Source organism: Pelobates fuscus, chromosome 2 (genome assembly GCF_036172605.1).
Source record: "Pelobates fuscus isolate aPelFus1 chromosome 2, aPelFus1.pri, whole genome shotgun sequence".
NCBI classification, from domain to species: domain Eukaryota; kingdom Metazoa; phylum Chordata; class Amphibia; order Anura; family Pelobatidae; genus Pelobates; species Pelobates fuscus.
The window spans coordinates 18,141,129-18,161,381 of record NC_086318.1 but is presented as its reverse complement, the minus strand read 5'-3'; the positions used below and the strand labels follow the sequence as shown (position 1 = coordinate 18,161,381).

Here is a 20,253-nt window from a genome sequence, read left to right as displayed (position 1 = left end):
ATGTTTTACGTGCTTTTGATGATGTTTCAATTGGAAAGCACCGTCATAGATATGACGTCACCCTTCCTTTTAAACATGGTTTTGTGAAAGGTCTCCACCTATGTTAATCAATTTGCAGTCACCGTATTTGCGTTTGAAAGGTAACTATTTTGTGCTCCTTTTTTGCTTCTCGGTTAAAAAAACTCAAGTGTCTCAAAACGTCCCTGGGTGGGCTTGAACCACCAACCTTTCGGTTAACAGCCGAACGCGCTAACCAATTGCGCCACAGAGACTAAGCACGTGAGGCAAGAGAGCTACGTGGACTAACAAGATTTTGCTCTCACAATGTCTAAATGCTTTTTCAGCGGTTACGGCATCCTCTGCTTTCAAATGCAGCTATGGTTCTTTATCTGCATGCAAATGTAGGTGGAGCCAGCTTCTCCCTTTCAAAATGCACAGAGAAAGGTGTGACAGCAGCAGAGTGGCGCAGCGGAAGCGTGCTGGGCCCATAACCCAGAGGTCGATGGATCGAAACCATCCTCTGCTAAGCAATTTGTTTTTGTTCAAATTTGTAATTCCGTTGGCAATCAAATCCCCAAACCTTAAGAGAAATTCACTTTTCCATGGGTTTTCACTGCTTTCGTTATGTTACCATCCACATCTGAGGTTTTATTGGTTTTAAGTCAATCGATGATAGCTTGCCTGTTAATTTCAAGAAAAATTGCACTTTCTGACCACTCTGTCAACATGTCTGTGTGACGTAACAGATTTCCAAACATTTCTATAGAGATCTCCTTTACGTCCTCACTTAACATGTTTAATGAATGTCTTTGGGGTTGTTATTTGTTTTCTTCTATACAATCTGTAGCCTCCGTTTGAATGTAATGTGTTGTTGCAGAAACATTAAAGCTAATTTTACTCTTTGCTGCTGTTTTTCTTTCCTTTTTTTTCTGTTTGGTTAGCGCATGCTTTGCCCATTCCATGTTAAAAATGAATCATCCCAGAGTGGAGTTGATCACCAAACTTTCCGTGCCCATCAAACGTTGCTAAGCTTGATGCAGTGAGGCATTAAAGTCGATTGCTTGTATTTGGACTGTTAACTCCGAGTGAAATGGCACTTTCTGATCATCTGGCACGTCCGTGCGTGTCTTCAAGTTTCAAAACACTTTCCTTAAAAAATTGTCTTCCAACGCTTTTAACATGCTTGTATGATATTTCTCTATTCCGTTTGCAGCCAGCCGTCTTCAATGTTTTTGCTGTTGTTTTTGATGTTTTTGTGGGAAAGATGAGGATTTTCATATTTTTTTGCTTATTGGTTAGCAAATGCTTTGCCCCTCCTGCATTGAAAAAGGAATGGTCCCGGAGTGGGGTTTCAACAGCACGCTTCGGGCGCTCATCACATGCTGATATGAGAAATGCAATGTGTTTGAAATTGCAGACACTTTCCCAATGAATGACGATGGATAGGTGCGACTGCTCTGTTCAGGTTCCCTTTGATCGAGCCCAATTTTCTGGCCAATCGGTTGACAACGGAATGAAGAATGAACTTCCTGTTCACTTCTGATGATGTTTTACGTGCTTTTGATGAAGTTTCAATTGGAAAGCACCGTCATAGATATGACGTCACCCTTCCTTTTAAACATGGTTTTGTGAAGGGTCTCCACCTATGTTAATCAATTTGCAGTCACCGTATTTGCGTTTGAAAGGTAACTATTTTGTGCTCCTTTTTTGCTTCTCGGTTAAAAAAACTCAAGTGTCTCAAAACGTCCCTGGGTGGGCTTGAACCACCAACCTTTCAGTTAACAGCCGAACGCGCTAACCAATTGCGCCACAGAGACTAAGCATGTGAGGCAAGAGAGCTACGTGGACTAACAAGATTTTGCTCTCACAATGTCTAAATGCTTTTTCAGAGGTTACGGCATCCTCTGCTTTCAAATGCAGCTATGGTTCTTTATCTGCATGCAAATGTAGGTGGAGCCAGCTTCTCCCTTTCAAAATGCACAGAGAAAGGTGTGACAGCAGCAGAGTGGCGCAGCGGAAGCGTGCTGGGCCCATAACCCAGAGGTCGATGGATCGAAACCATCCTCTGCTAAGCAATTTGTTTTTGTTCAAATTTGTAATTCCGTTGGCAATCAAATCCCCAAACCTTAAGAGAAATTCACTTTTCCATGGGTTTTCACTGCTTTCGTTATGTTACCATCCACATCTGAGGTTTTATTGGTTTTAAGTCAATCGATGATAGCTTGCCTGTTAATTTCAAGAAAAATTGCACTTTCTGACCACTCTGTCAACATGTCTGTGTGACGTAACAGATTTCCAAACATTTCTATAGAGATCTCCTTTACGTCCTCACTTAACATGTTTAATGAATGTCTTTGGGGTTGTTATTTGTTTTCTTCTATACAATCTGTAGCCTCCGTTTGAATGTAATGTGTTGTTGCAGAAACATTAAAGCTAATTTTACTCTTTGCTGCTGTTTTTCTTTCCTTTTTTTTCTGTTTGGTTAGCGCATGCTTTGCCCATTCCATGTTAAAAATGAATCATCCCAGAGTGGAGTTGATCACCAAACTTTCCGTGCCCATCAAACGTTGCTAAGCTTGATGCAGTGAGGCATTAAAGTCGATTGCTTGTATTTGGACTGTTAACTCCGAGTGAAATGGCACTTTCTGATCATCTGGCACGTCCGTGCGTGTCTTCAAGTTTCAAAACACTTTCCTTAAAAAATTGTCTTCCAACGCTTTTAACATGCTTGTATGATATTTCTCTATTCCGTTTGCAGCCAGCCGTCTTCAATGTTTTTGCTGTTGTTTTTGATGTTTTTGTGGGAAAGATGAGGATTTTCATATTTTTTTGCTTATTGGTTAGCAAATGCTTTGCCCCTCCTGCATTGAAAAAGGAATGGTCCCGGAGTGGGGTTTCAACAGCACGCTTCGGGCGCTCATCACATGCTGATATGAGAAATGCAATGTGTTTGAAATTGCAGACACTTTCCCAATGAATGACGATGGATAGGTGCGACTGCTCTGTTCAGGTTCCCTTTGATCGAGCCCAATTTTCTGGCCAATCGGTTGACAACGGAATGAAGAATGAACTTCCTGTTCACTTCTGATGATGTTTTACGTGCTTTTGATGAAGTTTCAATTGGAAAGCACCGTCATAGATATGACGTCACCCTTCCTTTTAAACATGGTTTTGTGAAGGGTCTCCACCTATGTTAATCAATTTGCAGTCACCGTATTTGCGTTTGAAAGGTAACTATTTTGTGCTCCTTTTTTGCTTCTCGGTTAAAAAAACTCAAGTGTCTCAAAACGTCCCTGGGTGGGCTTGAACCACCAACCTTTCGGTTAACAGCCGAACGCGCTAACCAATTGCGCCACAGAGACTAAGCATGTGAGGCAAGAGAGCTACGTGGACTAACAAGATTTTGCTCTCACAATGTCTAAATGCTTTTTCAGAGGTTACGGCATCCTCTGCTTTCAAATGCAGCTATGGTTCTTTATCTGCATGCAAATGTAGGTGGAGCCAGCTTCTCCCTTTCAAAATGCACAGAGAAAGGTGTGACAGCAGCAGAGTGGCGCAGCGGAAGCGTGCTGGGCCCATAACCCAGAGGTCGATGGATCGAAACCATCCTCTGCTAAGCAATTTGTTTTTGTTCAAATTTGTAATTCCGTTGGCAATCAAATCCCCAAACCTTAAGAGAAATTCACTTTTCCATGGGTTTTCACTGCTTTCGTTATGTTACCATCCACATCTGAGGTTTTATTGGTTTTAAGTCAATCGATGATAGCTTGCCTGTTAATTTCAAGAAAAATTGCACTTTCTGACCACTCTGTCAACATGTCTGTGTGACGTAACAGATTTCCAAACATTTCTATAGAGATCTCCTTTACGTCCTCACTTAACATGTTTAATGAATGTCTTTGGGGTTGTTATTTGTTTTCTTCTATACAATCTGTAGCCTCCGTTTGAATGTAATGTGTTGTTGCAGAAACATTAAAGCTAATTTTACTCTTTGCTGCTGTTTTTCTTTCCTTTTTTTTCTGTTTGGTTAGCGCATGCTTTGCCCATTCCATGTTAAAAATGAATCATCCCAGAGTGGAGTTGATCACCAAACTTTCCGTGCCCATCAAACGTTGCTAAGCTTGATGCAGTGAGGCATTAAAGTCGATTGCTTGTATTTGGACTGTTAACTCCGAGTGAAATGGCACTTTCTGATCATCTGGCACGTCCGTGCGTGTCTTCAAGTTTCAAAACACTTTCCTTAAAAAATTGTCTTCCAACGCTTTTAACATGCTTGTATGATATTTCTCTATTCCGTTTGCAGCCAGCCGTCTTCAATGTTTTTGCTGTTGTTTTTGATGTTTTTGTGGGAAAGATGAGGATTTTCATATTTTTTTGCTTATTGGTTAGCAAATGCTTTGCCCCTCCTGCATTGAAAAAGGAATGGTCCCGGAGTGGGGTTTCAACAGCACGCTTCGGGCGCTCATCACATGCTGATATGAGAAATGCAATGTGTTTGAAATTGCAGACACTTTCCCAATGAATGACGATGGATAGGAGCAGTCCCCTGTTCAGGTTCCCTTTGATCGAGCCCAATTTTCTGGCCAATCGATTGACAACGGAATGAAGAATGAACTTCCTGTTCACTTCTGATGATGTTTTACGTGCTTTTGATGAAGTTTCAATTGGAAAGCACCGTCATAGATATGACGTCACCCTTCCTTTTAAACATGGTTTTGTGAAGGGTCTCCACCTATGTTAATCAATTTGCAGTCACCGTATTTGCGTTTGAAAGGTAACTATTTTGTGCTCCTTTTTTGCTTCTCGGTTAAAAAAACTCAAGTGTCTCAAAACGTCCCTGGGTGGGCTTGAACCACCAACCTTTCGGTTAACAGCCGAACGCGCTAACCAATTGCGCCACAGAGACTAAGCACGTGAGGCAAGAGAGCTACGTGGACTAACAAGATTTTGCTCTCACAATGTCTAAATGCTTTTTCAGAGGTTACTGCATCCTCTGCTTTCAAATGCAGCTATGGTTCTTTATCTGCATGCAAATGTAGGTGGAGCCAGCTTCTCCCTTTCAAAATGCACAGAGAAAGGTGTGACAGCAGCAGAGTGGCGCAGCGGAAGCGTGCTGGGCCCATAACCCAGAGGTCGATGGATCGAAACCATCCTCTGCTAAGCAATTTGTTTTTGTTCAAATTTGTAATTCCGTTGGCAATCAAATCCCCAAACCTTAAGAGAAATTCACTTTTCCATGGGTTTTCACTGCTTTCGTTATGTTACCATCCACATCTGAGGTTTTATTGGTTTTAAGTCAATCGATGATAGCTTGCCTGTTAATTTCAAGAAAAATTGCACTTTCTGACCACTCTGTCAACATGTCTGTGTGACGTAACAGATTTCCAAACATTTCTATAGAGATCTCCTTTACGTCCTCACTTAACATGTTTAATGAATGTCTTTGGGGTTGTTATTTGTTTTCTTCTATACAATCTGTAGCCTCCGTTTGAATGTAATGTGTTGTTGCAGAAACATTAAAGCTAATTTTACTCTTTGCTGCTGTTTTTCTTTCCTTTTTTTTCTGTTTGGTTAGCGCATGCTTTGCCCATTCCATGTTAAAAATGAATCATCCCAGAGTGGAGTTGATCACCAAACTTTCCGTGCCCATCAAACGTTGCTAAGCTTGATGCAGTGAGGCATTAAAGTCGATTGCTTGTATTTGGACTGTTAACTCCGAGTGAAATGGCACTTTCTGATCATCTGGCACGTCCGTGCGTGTCTTCAAGTTTCAAAACACTTTCCTTAAAAAATTGTCTTCCAACGCTTTTAACATGCTTGTATGATATTTCTCTATTCCGTTTGCAGCCAGCCGTCTTCAATGTTTTTGCTGTTGTTTTTGATGTTTTTGTGGGAAAGATGAGGATTTTCATATTTTTTTGCTTATTGGTTAGCAAATGCTTTGCCCCTCCTGCATTGAAAAAGGAATGGTCCCGGAGTCGGGTTTCAACAGCACGCTTCGGGCGCTCATCACATGCTGATATGAGAAATGCAATGTGTTTGAAATTGCAGACACTTTCCCAATGAATGACGATGGATAGGAGCAGTCCCCTGTTCAGGTTCCCTTTGATCGAGCCCAATTTTCTGGCCAATCGGTTGACAACGGAATGAAGAATGAACTTCCTGTTCACTTCTGATGATGTTTTACGTGCTTTTGATGAAGTTTCAATTGGAAAGCAACGTCATAGATATGACGTCAACCTTCCTTTTAAACATGGTTTTGTGAAGGGTCTCCACCTATGTTAATCAATTTGCAGTCACCGTATTTGCGTTTGAAAGGTAACTATTTTGTGCTCCTTTTTTGCTTCTCGGTTAAAAAAACTCAAGTGTCTCAAAACGTCCCTGGGTGGGCTTGAACCACCAACCTTTCGGTTAACAGCCGAACGCGCTAACCAATTGCGCCACAGAGACTAAGCACGTGAGGCGAGAGAGCTACGTGGACTAACAAGATTTTGCTCTCACAATGTCTAAATGCTTTTTCAGAGGTTACGGCATCCTCTGCTTTCAAATGCAGCTATGGTTCTTTATCTGCATGCAAATGTAGGTGGAGCCAGCTTCTCCCTTTCAAAATGCACAGAGAAAGGTGTGACAGCAGCAGAGTGGCGCAGCGGAAGCGTGCTGGGCCCATAACCCAGAGGTCGATGGATCGAAACCATCCTCTACTAAGCAATTTGTTTTTGTTCAAATTTGTAATTCCGTTGGCAATCAAATCCCCAAACCTTAAGAGAAATTCACTTTTCCATGGGTTTTCACTGCTTTCGTTATGTTACCATCCACATCTGAGGTTTTATTGGTTTTAAGTCAATCGATGATAGCTTGCCTGTTAATTTCAAGAAAAATTGCACTTTCTGACCACTCTGTCAACATGTCTGTGTGACGTAACAGATTTCCAAACATTTCTATAGAGATCTCCTTTACATCCTCACTTAACATGTTTAATGAATGTCTTTGGGGTTGTTATTTGTTTTCTTCTATACAATCTGTAGCCTCCGTTTGAATGTAATGTGTTGTTGCAGAAACATTAAACCTAATTTTACTCTTTGCTGCTGTTTTTCTTTCCTTTTTTTTCTGTTTGGTTAGCGCATGCTTTGCCCATTCCATGTTAAAAATTAATCATCCCAGAGTGGAGTTGATCACCAAACTTTCCGTGCCCATCAAACGTTGCTAAGCTTGATGCAGTGAGGCATTAAAGTCGATTGCTTGTATTTGGACTGTTAACTCCGAGTGAAATGGCACTTTCTGATCATCTGGCACGTCCGTGCGTGTCTTCAAGTTTCAAAACACTTTCCTTAAAAAATTGTCTTCCAACGCTTTTAACATGCTTGTATGATATTTCTCTATTCCGTTTGCAGCCAGCCGTCTTCAATGTTTTTGCTGTTGTTTTTGATGTTTTTGTGGGAAAGATGAGGATTTTCATATTTTTTTGCTTATTGGTTAGCAAATGCTTTGCCCCTCCTGCATTGAAAAAGGAATGGTCCCGGAGTGGGGTTTCAACAGCACGCTTCGGGCGCTCATCACATGCTGATATGAGAAATGCAATGTGTTTGAAATTGCAGACACTTTCCCAATGAATGACGATGGATAGGAGCAGTCCCCTGTTCAGGTTCCCTTTGATCGAGCCCAATTTTCTGGCCAATCGATTGACAACGGAATGAAGAATGAACTTCCTGTTCACTTCTGATGATGTTTTACGTGCTTTTGATGAAGTTTCAATTGGAAAGCAACGTCATAGATATGACGTCAACCTTCCTTTTAAACATGGTTTTGTGAAGGGTCTCCACCTATGTTAATCAATTTGCAGTCACCGTCTTTGCGTTTGAAAGGTAACTATTTTGTGCTCCTTTTTTGCTTCTCGGTTAAAAAAACTCAAGTGTCTCAAAACGTCCCTGGGTGGGCTTGAACCACCAACCTTTCGGTTAACAGCCGAACGCGCTAACCAATTGCGCCACAGAGACTAAGCACGTGAGGCGAGAGAGCTACGTGGACTAACAAGATTTTGCTCTCACAATGTCTAAATGCTTTTTCAGAGGTTACGGCATCCTCTGCTTTCAAATGCAGCTATGGTTCTTTATCTGCATGCAAATGTAGGTGGAGCCAGCTTCTCCCTTTCAAAATGCACAGAGAAAGGTGTGACAGCAGCAGAGTGGCGCAGCGGAAGCGTGCTGGGCCCATAACCAAGAGGTCGATGGATCGAAACCATCCTCTGCTAAGCAATTTGTTTTTGTTCAAATTTGTAATTCCGTTGGCAATCAAATCCCCAAACCTTAAGAGAAATTCACTTTTCCATGGGTTTTCACTGCTTTCGTTATGTTACCATCCACATCTGAGGTTTTATTGGTTTTAAGTCAATCGATGATAGCTTGCCTGTTAATTTCAAGAAAAATTGCACTTTCTGACCACTCTGTCAACATGTCTGTGTGACGTAACAGATTTCCAAACATTTCTATAGAGATCTCCTTTACGTCCTCACTTAACATGTTTAATGAATGTCTTTGGGGTTGTTATTTGTTTTCTTCTATACAATCTGTAGCCTCCGTTTGAATGTAATGTGTTGTTGCAGAAACATTAAAGCTAATTTTACTCTTTGCTGCTGTTTTTCTTTCCTTTTTTTTCTGTTTGGTTAGCGCATGCTTTGCCCATTCCATGTTAAAAATGAATCATCCCAGAGTGGAGTTGATCACCAAACTTTCCGTGCCCATCAAACGTTGCTAAGCTTGATGCAGTGAGGCATTAAAGTCGATTGCTTGTATTTGGACTGTTAACTCCGAGTGAAATGGCACTTTCTGATCATCTGGCACGTCCGTGCGTGTCTTCAAGTTTCAAAACACTTTCCTTAAAAAATTGTCTTCCAACGCTTTTAACATGCTTGTATGATATTTCTCTATTCCGTTTGCAGCCAGCCGTCTTCAATGTTTTTGCTGTTGTTTTTGATGTTTTTGTGGGAAAGATGAGGATTTTCATATTTTTTTGCTTATTGGTTAGCAAATGCTTTGCCCCTCCTGCATTGAAAAAGGAATGGTCCCGGAGTGGGGTTTCAACAGCACGCTTCGGGCGCTCATCACATGCTGATATGAGAAATGCAATGTGTTTGAAATTGCAGACACTTTCCCAATGAATGACGATGGATAGGAGCAGTCCCCTGTTCAGGTTCCCTTTGATCGAGCCCAATTTTCTGGCCAATCGATTGACAACGGAATGAAGAATGAACTTCCTGTTCACTTCTGATGATGTTTTACGTGCTTTTGATGAAGTTTCAATTGGAAAGCACCGTCATAGATATGACGTCAACCTTCCTTTTAAACATGGTTTTGTGAAGGGTCTCCACCTATGTTAATCAATTTGCAGTCACCGTCTTTGCGTTTGAAAGGTAACTATTTTGTGCTCCTTTTTTGCTTCTCGGTTAAAAAAACTCAAGTGTCTCAAAACGTCCCTGGGTGGGCTTGAACCACCAACCTTTCGGTTAACAGCCGAACGCGCTAACCAATTGCGCCACAGAGACTAAGCACGTGAGGCGAGAGAGCTACGTGGACTAACAAGATTTTGCTCTCACAATGTCTAAATGCTTTTTCAGAGGTTACGGCATCCTCTGCTTTCAAATGCAGCTATGGTTCTTTATCTGCATGCAAATGTAGGTGGAGCCAGCTTCTCCCTTTCAAAATGCACAGAGAAAGGTGTGACAGCAGCAGAGTGGCGCAGCGGAAGCGTGCTGGGCCCATAACCCAGAGGTCGATGGATCGAAACCATCCTCTGCTAAGCAATTTGTTTTTGTTCAAATTTGTAATTCCGTTGGCAATCAAATCCCCAAACCTTAAGAGAAATTCACTTTTCCATGGGTTTTCACTGCTTTCGTTATGTTACCATCCACATCTGAGGTTTTATTGGTTTTAAGTCAATCGATGATAGCTTGCCTGTTAATTTCAAGAAAAATTGCACTTTCTGACCACTCTGTCAACATGTCTCTGTGACGTAACAGATTTCCAAACATTTCTATAGAGATCTCCTTTACGTCCTCACTTAACATGTTTAATGAATGTCTTTGGGGTTGTTATTTGTTTTCTTCTATACAATCTGTAGCCTCCGTTTGAATGTAATGTGTTGTTGCAGAAACATTAAAGCTAATTTTACTCTTTGCTGCTGTTTTTCTTTCCTTTTTTTTCTGTTTGGTTAGCGCATGCTTTGCCCATTCCATGTTAAAAATGAATCATCCCAGAGTGGAGTTGATCACCAAACTTTCCGTGCCCATCAAACGTTGCTAAGCTTGATGCAGTGAGGCATTAAAGTCGATTGCTTGTATTTGGACTGTTAACTCCGAGGGAAATGGCACTTTCTGATCATCTGGCACGTCCGTGCGTGTCTTCAAGTTTCAAAACACTTTCCTTAAAAAATTGTCTTCCAACGCTTTTAACATGCTTGTATGATATTTCTCTATTCCGTTTGCAGCCAGCCGTCTTCAATGTTTTTGCTGTTGTTTTTGATGTTTTTGTGGGAAAGATGAGGATTTTCATATTTTTTTGCTTATTGGTTAGCAAATGCTTTGCCCCTCCTGCATTGAAAAAGGAATGGTCCCGGAGTGGGGTTTCAACAGCACGCTTCGGGCGCTCATCACATGCTGATATGAGAAATGCAATGTGTTTGAAATTGCAGACACTTTCCCAATGAATGACGATGGATAGGAGCAGTCCCCTGTTCAGGTTCCCTTTGATCGAGCCCAATTTTCTGGCCAATCGATTGACAACGGAATGAAGAATGAACTTCCTGTTCACTTCTGATGATGTTTTACGTGCTTTTGATGAAGTTTCAATTGGAAAGCACCGTCATAGATATGACGTCACCCTTCCTTTTAAACATGGTTTTGTGAAGGGTCTCCACCTATGTTAATCAATTTGCAGTCACCGTATTTGCGTTTGAAAGGTAACTATTTTGTGCTCCTTTTTTGCTTCTCGGTTAAAAAAACTCAAGTGTCTCAAAACGTCCCTGGGTGGGCTTGAACCACCAACCTTTCGGTTAACAGCCGAACGCGCTAACCAATTGCGCCACAGAGACTAAGCACGTGAGGCGAGAGAGCTACGTGGACTAACAAGATTTTGCTCTCACAATGTCTAAATGCTTTTTCAGAGGTTACGGCATCCTCTGCTTTCAAATGCAGCTATGGTTCTTTATCTGCATGCAAATGTAGGTGGAGCCAGCTTCTCCCTTTCAAAATGCACAGAGAAAGGTGTGACAGCAGCAGAGTGGCGCAGCGGAAGCGTGCTGGGCCCATAACCCAGAGGTCGATGGATCGAAACCATCCTCTGCTAAGCAATTTGTTTTTGTTCAAATTTGTAATTCCGTTGGCAATCAAATCCCCAAACCTTAAGAGAAATTCACTTTTCCATGGGTTTTCACTGCTTTCGTTATGTTACCATCCACATCTGAGGTTTTATTGGTTTTAAGTCAATCGATGATAGCTTGCCTGTTAATTTCAAGAAAAATTGCACTTTCTGACCACTCTGTCAACATGTCTGTGTGACGTAACAGATTTCCAAACATTTCTATAGAGATCTCCTTTACGTCCTCACTTAACATGTTTAATGAATGTCTTTGGGGTTGTTATTTGTTTTCTTCTATACAATCTGTAGCCTCCGTTTGAATGTAATGTGTTGTTGCAGAAACATTAAAGCTAATTTTACTCTTTGCTGCTGTTTTTCTTTCCTTTTTTTTCTGTTTGGTTAGCGCATGCTTTGCCCATTCCATGTTAAAAATGAATCATCCCAGAGTGGAGTTGATCACCAAACTTTCCGTGCCCATCAAACGTTGCTAAGCTTGATGCAGTGAGGCATTAAAGTCGATTGCTTGTATTTGGACTGTTAACTCCGAGTGAAATGGCACTTTCTGATCATCTGGCACGTCCGTGCGTGTCTTCAAGTTTCAAAACACTTTCCTTAAAAAATTGTCTTCCAACGCTTTTAACATGCTTGTATGATATTTCTCTATTCCGTTTGCAGCCAGCCGTCTTCAATGTTTTTGCTGTTGTTTTTGATGTTTTTGTGGGAAAGATGAGGATTTTCATATTTTTTTGCTTATTGGTTAGCAAATGCTTTGCCCCTCCTGCATTGAAAAAGGAATGGTCCCGGAGTGGGGTTTCAACAGCACGCTTCGGGCGCTCATCACATGCTGATATGAGAAATGCAATGTGTTTGAAATTGCAGACACTTTCCCAATGAATGACGATGGATAGGAGCAGTCCCCTGTTCAGGTTCCCTTTGATCGAGCCCAATTTTCTGGCCAATCGGTTGACAACGGAATGAAGAATGAACTTCCTGTTCACTTCTGATGATGTTTTACGTGCTTTTGATGAAGTTTCAATTGGAAAGCACCGTCATAGATATGACGTCACCCTTCCTTTTAAACATGGTTTTGTGAAGGGTCTCCACCTATGTTAATCAATTTGCAGTCACCGTATTTGCGTTTGAAAGGTAACTATTTTGTGCTCCTTTTTTGCTTCTCGGTTAAAAAAACTCAAGTGTCTCAAAACGTCCCTGGGTGGGCTTGAACCACCAACCTTTCGGTTAACAGCCGAACGCGCTAACCAATTGCGCCACAGAGACTAAGCACGTGAGGCGAGAGAGCTACGTGGACTAACAAGATTTTGCTCTCACAATGTCTAAATGCTTTTTCAGAGGTTACGGCATCCTCTGCTTTCAAATGCAGCTATGGTTCTTTATCTGCATGCAAATGTAGGTGGAGCCAGCTTCTCCCTTTCAAAATGCACAGAGAAAGGTGTGACAGCAGCAGAGTGGCGCAGCGGAAGCGTGCTGGGCCCATAACCCAGAGGTCGATGGATCGAAACCATCCTCTGCTAAGCAATTTGTTTTTGTTCAAATTTGTAATTCCGTTGGCAATCAAATCCCCAAACCTTAAGAGAAATTCACTTTTCCATGGGTTTTCACTGCTTTCGTTATGTTACCATCCACATCTGAGGTTTTATTGGTTTTAAGTCAATCGATGATAGCTTGCCTGTTAATTTCAAGAAAAATTGCACTTTCTGACCACTCTGTCAACATGTCTCTGTGACGTAACAGATTTCCAAACATTTCTATAGAGATCTCCTTTACGTCCTCACTTAACATGTTTAATGAATGTCTTTGGGGTTGTTATTTGTTTTCTTCTATACAATCTGTAGCCTCCGTTTGAATGTAATGTGTTGTTGCAGAAACATTAAAGCTAATTTTACTCTTTGCTGCTGTTTTTCTTTCCTTTTTTTTCTGTTTGGTTAGCGCATGCTTTGCCCATTCCATGTTAAAAATGAATCATCCCAGAGTGGAGTTGATCACCAAACTTTCCGTGCCCATCAAACGTTGCTAAGCTTGATGCAGTGAGGCATTAAAGTCGATTGCTTGTATTTGGACTGTTAACTCCGAGTGAAATGGCACTTTCTGATCATCTGGCACGTCCGTGCGTGTCTTCAAGTTTCAAAACACTTTCCTTAAAAAATTGTCTTCCAACGCTTTTAACATGCTTGTATGATATTTCTCTATTCCGTTTGCAGCCAGCCGTCTTCAATGTTTTTGCTGTTGTTTTTGATGTTTTTGTGGGAAAGATGAGGATTTTCATATTTTTTTGCTTATTGGTTAGCAAATGCTTTGCCCCTCCTGCATTGAAAAAGGAATGGTCCCGGAGTGGGGTTTCAACAGCACGCTTCGGGCGCTCATCACATGCTGATATGAGAAATGCAATGTGTTTGAAATTGCAGACACTTTCCCAATGAATGACGATGGATAGGAGCAGTCCCCTGTTCAGGTTCCCTTTGATCGAGCCCAATTTTCTGGCCAATCGATTGACAACGGAATGAAGAATGAACTTCCTGTTCACTTCTGATGATGTTTTACGTGCTTTTGATGAAGTTTCAATTGGAAAGCACCGTCATAGATATGACGTCACCCTTCCTTTTAAACATGGTTTTGTGAAGGGTCTCCACCTATGTTAATCAATTTGCAGTCACCATATTTGCGTTTGAAAGGTAACTATTTTGTGCTCCTTTTTTGCTTCTCGGTTAAAAAAACTCAAGTGTCTCAAAACGTCCCTGGGTGGGCTTGAACCACCAACCTTTCGGTTAACAGCCGAACGCGCTAACCAATTGCGCCACAGAGACTAAGCACGTGAGGCGAGAGAGCTACGTGGACTAACAAGATTTTGCTCTCACAATGTCTAAATGCTTTTTCAGAGGTTACGGCATCCTCTGCTTTCAAATGCAGCTATGGTTCTTTATCTGCATGCAAATGTAGGTGGAGCCAGCTTCTCCCTTTCAAAATGCACAGAGAAAGGTGTGACAGCAGCAGAGTGGCGCAGCGGAAGCGTGCTGGGCCCATAACCCAGAGGTCGATGGATCGAAACCATCCTCTGCTAAGCAATTTGTTTTTGTTCAAATTTGTAATTCCGTTGGCAATCAAATCCCCAAACCTTAAGAGAAATTCACTTTTCCATGGGTTTTCATTGCTTTCGTTATGTTACCATCCACATCTGAGGTTTTATTGGTTTTAAGTCAATCGATGATAGCTTGCCTGTTAATTTCAAGAAAAATTGCACTTTCTGACCACTCTGTCAACATGTCTGTGTGACGTAACAGATTTCCAAACATTTCTATAGAGATCTCCTTTACGTCCTCACTTAACATGTTTAATGAATGTCTTTGGGGTTGTTATTTGTTTTCTTCTATACAATCTGTAGCCTCCGTTTGAATGTAATGTGTTGTTGCAGAAACATTAAAGCTAATTTTACTCTTTGCTGCTGTTTTTCTTTCCTTTTTTTTCTGTTTGGTTAGCGCATGCTTTGCCCATTCCATGTTAAAAATGAATCATCCCAGAGTGGAGTTGATCACCAAACTTTCCGTGCCCATCAAACGTTGCTAAGCTTGATGCAGTGAGGCATTAAAGTCGATTGCTTGTATTTGGACTGTTAACTCCGAGTGAAATGGCACTTTCTGATCATCTGGCACGTCCGTGCGTGTCTTCAAGTTTCAAAACACTTTCCTTAAAAAATTGTCTTCCAACGCTTTTAACATGCTTGTATGATATTTCTCTATTCCGTTTGCAGCCAGCCGTCTTCAATGTTTTTGCTGTTGTTTTTGATGTTTTTGTGGGAAAGATGAGGATTTGCATATTTTTTTGCTTATTGGTTAGCAAATGCTTTGCCCCTCCTGCATTGAAAAAGGAATGGTCCCGGAGTGGGGTTTCAACAGCACGCTTCGGGCGCTCATCACATGCTGATATGAGAAATGCAATGTGTTTGAAATTGCAGACACTTTCCCAATGAATGACGATGGATAGGAGCAGTCCCCTGTTCAGTTTCCCTTTGATCGAGCCCAATTTTCTGGCCAATCGGTTGACAACGGAATGAAGAATGAACTTCCTGTTCACTTCTGATGATGTTTTACGTGCTTTTGATGAAGTTTCAATTGGAAAGCACCGTCATAGATATGACGTCACCCTTCCTTTTAAACATGGTTTTGTGAAGGGTCTCCACCTATGTTAATCAATTTGCAGTCACCGTATTTGCGTTTGAAAGGTAACTATTTTGTGCTCCTTTTTTGCTTCTCGGTTAAAAAAACTCAATTGTCTCAAAACGTCCCTGGGTGGGCTTGAACCACCAACCTTTCGGTTAACAGCCGAACGCGCTAACCAATTGCGCCACAGAGACTAAGCACGTGAGGCGAGAGAGCTACGTGGACTAACAAGATTTTGCTCTCACAATGTCTAAATGCTTTTTCAGAGGTTACGGCATCCTCTGCTTTCAAATGCAGCTATGGTTCTTTATCTGCATGCAAATGTAGGTGGAGCCAGCTTCTCCCTTTCAAAATGCACAGAGAAAGGTGTGACAGCAGCAGAGTGGCGCAGCGGAAGCGTGCTGGGCCCATAACCCAGAGGTCGATGGATCGAAACCATCCTCTGCTAAGCAATTTGTTTTTGTTCAAATTTGTAATTCCGTTGGCAATCAAATCCCCAAACCTTAAGAGAAATTCACTTTTCCATGGGTTTTCACTGCTTTCGTTATGTTACCATCCACATCTGAGGTTTTATTGGTTTTAAGTCAATCGATGATAGCTTGCCTGTTAATTTCAAGAAAAATTGCACTTTCTGACCACTCTGTCAACATGTCTGTGTGACGTAACAGATTTCCAAACATTTCTATAGAGATCTCCTTTACGTCCTCACTTAACATGTTTAATGAATGTCTTTGGGGTTGTTATTTGTTTTCTTCTATACAATCTGTAGCCTCCGTTTGAATGTAATGTGTTGTTGCAGAAACATTAAAGCTAATTTTACTCTTTGCTGCTGTTTTTCTTTCCTTTTTTTTCTGTTTGGTTAGCGCATGCTTTGCCCATTCCATGTTAAAAATGAATCATCCCAGAGTGGAGTTGATCACCAAACTTTCCGTGCCCATCAAACGTTGCTAAGCTTGATGCAGTGAGGCATTAAAGTCGATTGCTTGTATTTGGACTGTTAACTCCGAGTGAAATGGCACTTTCTGATCATCTGGCACGTCCGTGCGTGTCTTCAAGTTTCAAAACACTTTCCTTAAAAAATTGTCTTCCAACGCTTTTAACATGCTTGTATGATATTTCTCTATTCCGTTTGCAGCCAGCCGTCTTCAATGTTTTTGCTGTTGTTTTTGATGTTTTTGTGGGAAAGATGAGGATTTGCATATTTTTTTGCTTATTGGTTAGCAAATGCTTTGCCCCTCCTGCATTGAAAAAGGAATGGTCCCGGAGTGGGGTTTCAACAGCACGCTTCGGGCGCTCATCACATGCTGATATGAGAAATGCAATGTGTTTGAAATTGCAGACACTTTCCCAATGAATGACGATGAATAGGAGCAGTCCCCTGTTCAGGTTCCCTTTGATCGAGCCCAATTTTCGGGCCAATCGGTTGACAACGGAATGAAGAATGAACTTCCTGTTCACTTCTGATGATGTTTTACGTGCTTTTGATGAAGTTTCAATTGGAAAGCAACGTCATAGATATGATGTGAACCTTCCTTTTAAACATGGTTTTGTGAAGGGTCTCCACCTATGTTAATCAATTTGCAGTCACCGTATTTGCGTTTGAAAGGTAACTATTTTGTGCTCCTTTTTTGCTTCTCGGTTAAAAAAACTCAAGTGTCTCAAATCGTCCCTGGGTGGGCTTGAACCACCAACCTTTCGGTTAACAGCCGAACGCGCTAACCAATTGCGCCACAGAGACTAAGCACGCGAGGCGAGAGAGCTACGTGGACTAACAAGATTTTGCTCTCACAATGTCTAAATGCTTTTTCAGAGGTTACGGCATCCTCTGCTTTCAAATGCAGCTATGGTTCTTTATCTGCATGCAAATGTAGGTGGAGCCAGCTTCTCCCTTTCAAAATGCACAGAGAAAGGTGTGACAGCAGCAGAGTGGCGCAGCGGAAGCGTGCTGGGCCCATAACCCAGAGGTCGATGGATCGAAACCATCCTCTGCTAAGCAATTTGTTTTTGTTCAAATTTGTAATTCCGTTGGCAATCAAATCCCCAAACCTTAAGAGAAATTCACTTTTCCATGGGTTTTCACTGCTTTCGTTATGTTACCATCCACATCTGAGGTTTTATTGGTTTTAAGTCAATCGATGATAGCTTGCCTGTTAATTTCAAGAAAAATTGCACTTTCTGACCACTCTGTCAACATGTCTGTGTGACGTAACAGATTTCCAAACATTTCTATAGAGATCTCCTTTACGTCCTCACTTAACATGTTTAATGAATGTCTTTGGGGTTGTTATTTGTTTTCTTCTATACAATCTGTAGCCTCCGTTTGAATGTAATGTGTTGTTGCAGAAACATTAAAGCTAATTTTACTCTTTGCTGCTGTTTTTCTTTCCTTTTTTTTCTGTTTGGTTAGCGCATGCTTTGCCCATTCCATGTTAAAAATGAATCATCCCAGAGTGGAGTTGATCACCAAACTTTCCGTGCCCATCAAACGTTGCTAAGCTTGATGCAGTGAGGCATTAAAGTCGATTGCTTGTATTTGGACTGTTAACTCCGAGTGAAATGGCACTTTCTGATCATCTGGCACGTCCGTGCGTGTCTTCAAGTTTCAAAACACTTTCCTTAAAAAATTGTCTTCCAACGCTTTTAACATGCTTGTATGATATTTCTCTATTCCGTTTGCAGCCAGCCGTCTTCAATGTTTTTGCTGTTGTTTTTGATGTTTTTGTGGGAAAGATGAGGATTTGCATATTTTTTTGCTTATTGGTTAGCAAATGCTTTGCCCCTCCTGCATTGAAAAAGGAATGGTCCCAGAGTGGGGTTTCAACAGCACGCTGCGGGCGCTCATCACATGCTGATATGAGAAATGCAATGTGTTTGAAATTGCAGACACTTTCCCAATGAATGACGATGGATAGGAGCAGTCCCCTGTTCAGGTTCCCTCTGATCGAGCCCAATTTTCTGGCCAATCGGTTGACAACGGAATGAAGAATGAACTTCCTGTTCACTTCTGATGATGTTTTACGTGCTTTTGATGAAGTTTCAATTGGAAAGCAACGTCATAGATATGACGTCACCCTTCCTTTTAAACATGGTTTTGTGAAGGGTCTCCACCTATGTTAATCAATTTGCAGTCACCGTATTTGCGTTTGAAAGGTAACTATTTTGTGCTCCTTTTTTGCTTCTCGGTTAAAAAAACTCAAGTGTCTCAAATCGTCCCTGGGTGGGCTTGAACCACCAACCTTTCGGTTAACAGCCGAACGTGCTAACCAATTGCGCCACAGAGACTAAGCACGTGATGCGAGAGAGCTACGTGGACTAACAAGATTTTGCTCTCACAATGTCTAAATGCTTTTTCAGAGGTTACGGCATCCTCTGCTTTCAAATGCAGCTATGGTTCTTTATCTGCATGCAAATGTAGGTGGAGCCAGCTTCTCCCTTTCAAAATGCGCAGAGAAAGGTGTGACAGCAGCAGAGTGGCGCAGCGGAAGCGTGCTGGGCCCATAACCCAGAGGTCGATGGATCGAAACCATCCTCTGCTAAGCAATTTGTTTTTGTTCAAATTTGTAATTCCGTTGGCAATCAAATCCCCAAACCTTAAGAGAAATTCACTTTTCCATGGGTTTTCACTGCTTTCGTTATGTTACCATCCACATCTGAGGTTTTATTGGTTTTAAGTCAATCGATGATAGCTTGCCTGTTAATTTCAAGAAAAATTGCACTTTCTGACCACTCTGTCAACATGTCTGTGTGACGTAACAGATTTCCAAACATTTCTATAGAGATCTCCTTTACGTCCTCACTTAACATGTTTAATGAATGTCTTTGGGGTTGTTATTTGTTTTCTTCTATACAATCTGTAGCCTCCGTTTGAATGTAATGTGTTGTTGCAGAAACATTAAAGCTAATTTTACTCTTTGCTGCTGTTTTTCTTTCCTTTTTTTTCTGTTTGGTTAGCGCATGCTTTGCCCATTCCATGTTAAAAATGAATCATCCCAGAGTGGAGTTGATCACCAAACTTTCCGTGCCCATCAAACGTTGCTAAGCTTGATGCAGTGAGGCATTAAAGTCGATTGCTTGTATTTGGACTGTTAACTCCGAGTGAAATGGCACTTTCTGATCATCTGGCACGTCCGTGCGTGTCTTCAAGTTTCAAAACACTTTCCTTAAAAAATTGTCTTCCAACGCTTTTAACATGCTTGTATGATATTTCTCTATTCCGTTTGCAGCCAGCCGTCTTCAATGTTTTTGCTGTTGTTTTTGATGTTTTTGTGGGAAAGATGAGGATTTGCATATTTTTTTGCTTATTGGTTAGCAAATGCTTTGCCCCTCCTGCATTGAAAAAGGAATGGTCCCGGAGTGGGGTTTCAACAGCACGCTTCGGGCGCTCATCACATGCTGATATGAGAAATGCAATGTGTTTGAAATTGCAGACACTTTCCCAATGAATGACGATGGATAGGAGCAGTCCCCTGTTCAGTTTCCCTTTGATCGAGCCCAATTTTCTGGCCAATCGGTTGACAACGGAATGAAGAATGAACTTCCTGTTCACTTCTGATGATGTTTTACGTGCTTTTGATGAAGTTTCAATTGGAAAGCACCGTCATAGATATGACGTCACCCTTCCTTTTAAACATGGTTTTGTGAAGGGTCTCCACCTATGTTAATCAATTTGCAGTCACCGTATTTGCGTTTGAAAGGTAACTATTTTGTGCTCCTTTTTTGCTTCTCGGTTAAAA

The 20,253-nt window shown here is 41.4% G+C and overlaps 11 non-coding genes across 11 annotated transcripts; all 11 read right to left on the bottom strand.

Annotated features, from left to right (window-relative positions):
* Positions 1-198: 198 nt before the first annotated feature.
* Positions 199-272, bottom strand: TRNAN-GUU (transfer RNA asparagine (anticodon GUU)). The gene has a single exon. It is a non-coding gene; the product is annotated as a tRNA-Asn (tRNA).
* Positions 273-3,288: 3,016 nt separating this feature from the next.
* On the bottom strand, positions 3,289-3,362 carry TRNAN-GUU (transfer RNA asparagine (anticodon GUU)). Its single transcript has one exon. It is a non-coding gene; the product is annotated as a tRNA-Asn (tRNA).
* A 1,470-nt stretch (positions 3,363-4,832) lies between these two features.
* Positions 4,833-4,906, bottom strand: TRNAN-GUU (transfer RNA asparagine (anticodon GUU)). The gene has a single exon. It is a non-coding gene; the product is annotated as a tRNA-Asn (tRNA).
* Positions 4,907-6,376: 1,470 nt separating this feature from the next.
* TRNAN-GUU (transfer RNA asparagine (anticodon GUU)) lies at positions 6,377-6,450 on the bottom strand. Its single transcript has one exon. It is a non-coding gene; the product is annotated as a tRNA-Asn (tRNA).
* Positions 6,451-7,920: 1,470 nt separating this feature from the next.
* Positions 7,921-7,994, bottom strand: TRNAN-GUU (transfer RNA asparagine (anticodon GUU)). Its single transcript has one exon. It is a non-coding gene; the product is annotated as a tRNA-Asn (tRNA).
* A 1,470-nt stretch (positions 7,995-9,464) lies between these two features.
* TRNAN-GUU (transfer RNA asparagine (anticodon GUU)) lies at positions 9,465-9,538 on the bottom strand. Its single transcript has one exon. It is a non-coding gene; the product is annotated as a tRNA-Asn (tRNA).
* A 1,470-nt stretch (positions 9,539-11,008) lies between these two features.
* Positions 11,009-11,082, bottom strand: TRNAN-GUU (transfer RNA asparagine (anticodon GUU)). Its single transcript has one exon. It is a non-coding gene; the product is annotated as a tRNA-Asn (tRNA).
* A 1,470-nt stretch (positions 11,083-12,552) lies between these two features.
* TRNAN-GUU (transfer RNA asparagine (anticodon GUU)) lies at positions 12,553-12,626 on the bottom strand. The gene has a single exon. It is a non-coding gene; the product is annotated as a tRNA-Asn (tRNA).
* A 1,470-nt stretch (positions 12,627-14,096) lies between these two features.
* On the bottom strand, positions 14,097-14,170 carry TRNAN-GUU (transfer RNA asparagine (anticodon GUU)). The gene has a single exon. It is a non-coding gene; the product is annotated as a tRNA-Asn (tRNA).
* A 1,470-nt stretch (positions 14,171-15,640) lies between these two features.
* On the bottom strand, positions 15,641-15,714 carry TRNAN-GUU (transfer RNA asparagine (anticodon GUU)). The gene has a single exon. It is a non-coding gene; the product is annotated as a tRNA-Asn (tRNA).
* Positions 15,715-17,184: 1,470 nt separating this feature from the next.
* Positions 17,185-17,258, bottom strand: TRNAN-GUU (transfer RNA asparagine (anticodon GUU)). Its single transcript has one exon. It is a non-coding gene; the product is annotated as a tRNA-Asn (tRNA).
* Between the last annotated feature and the right edge of the window lie 2,995 nt (positions 17,259-20,253).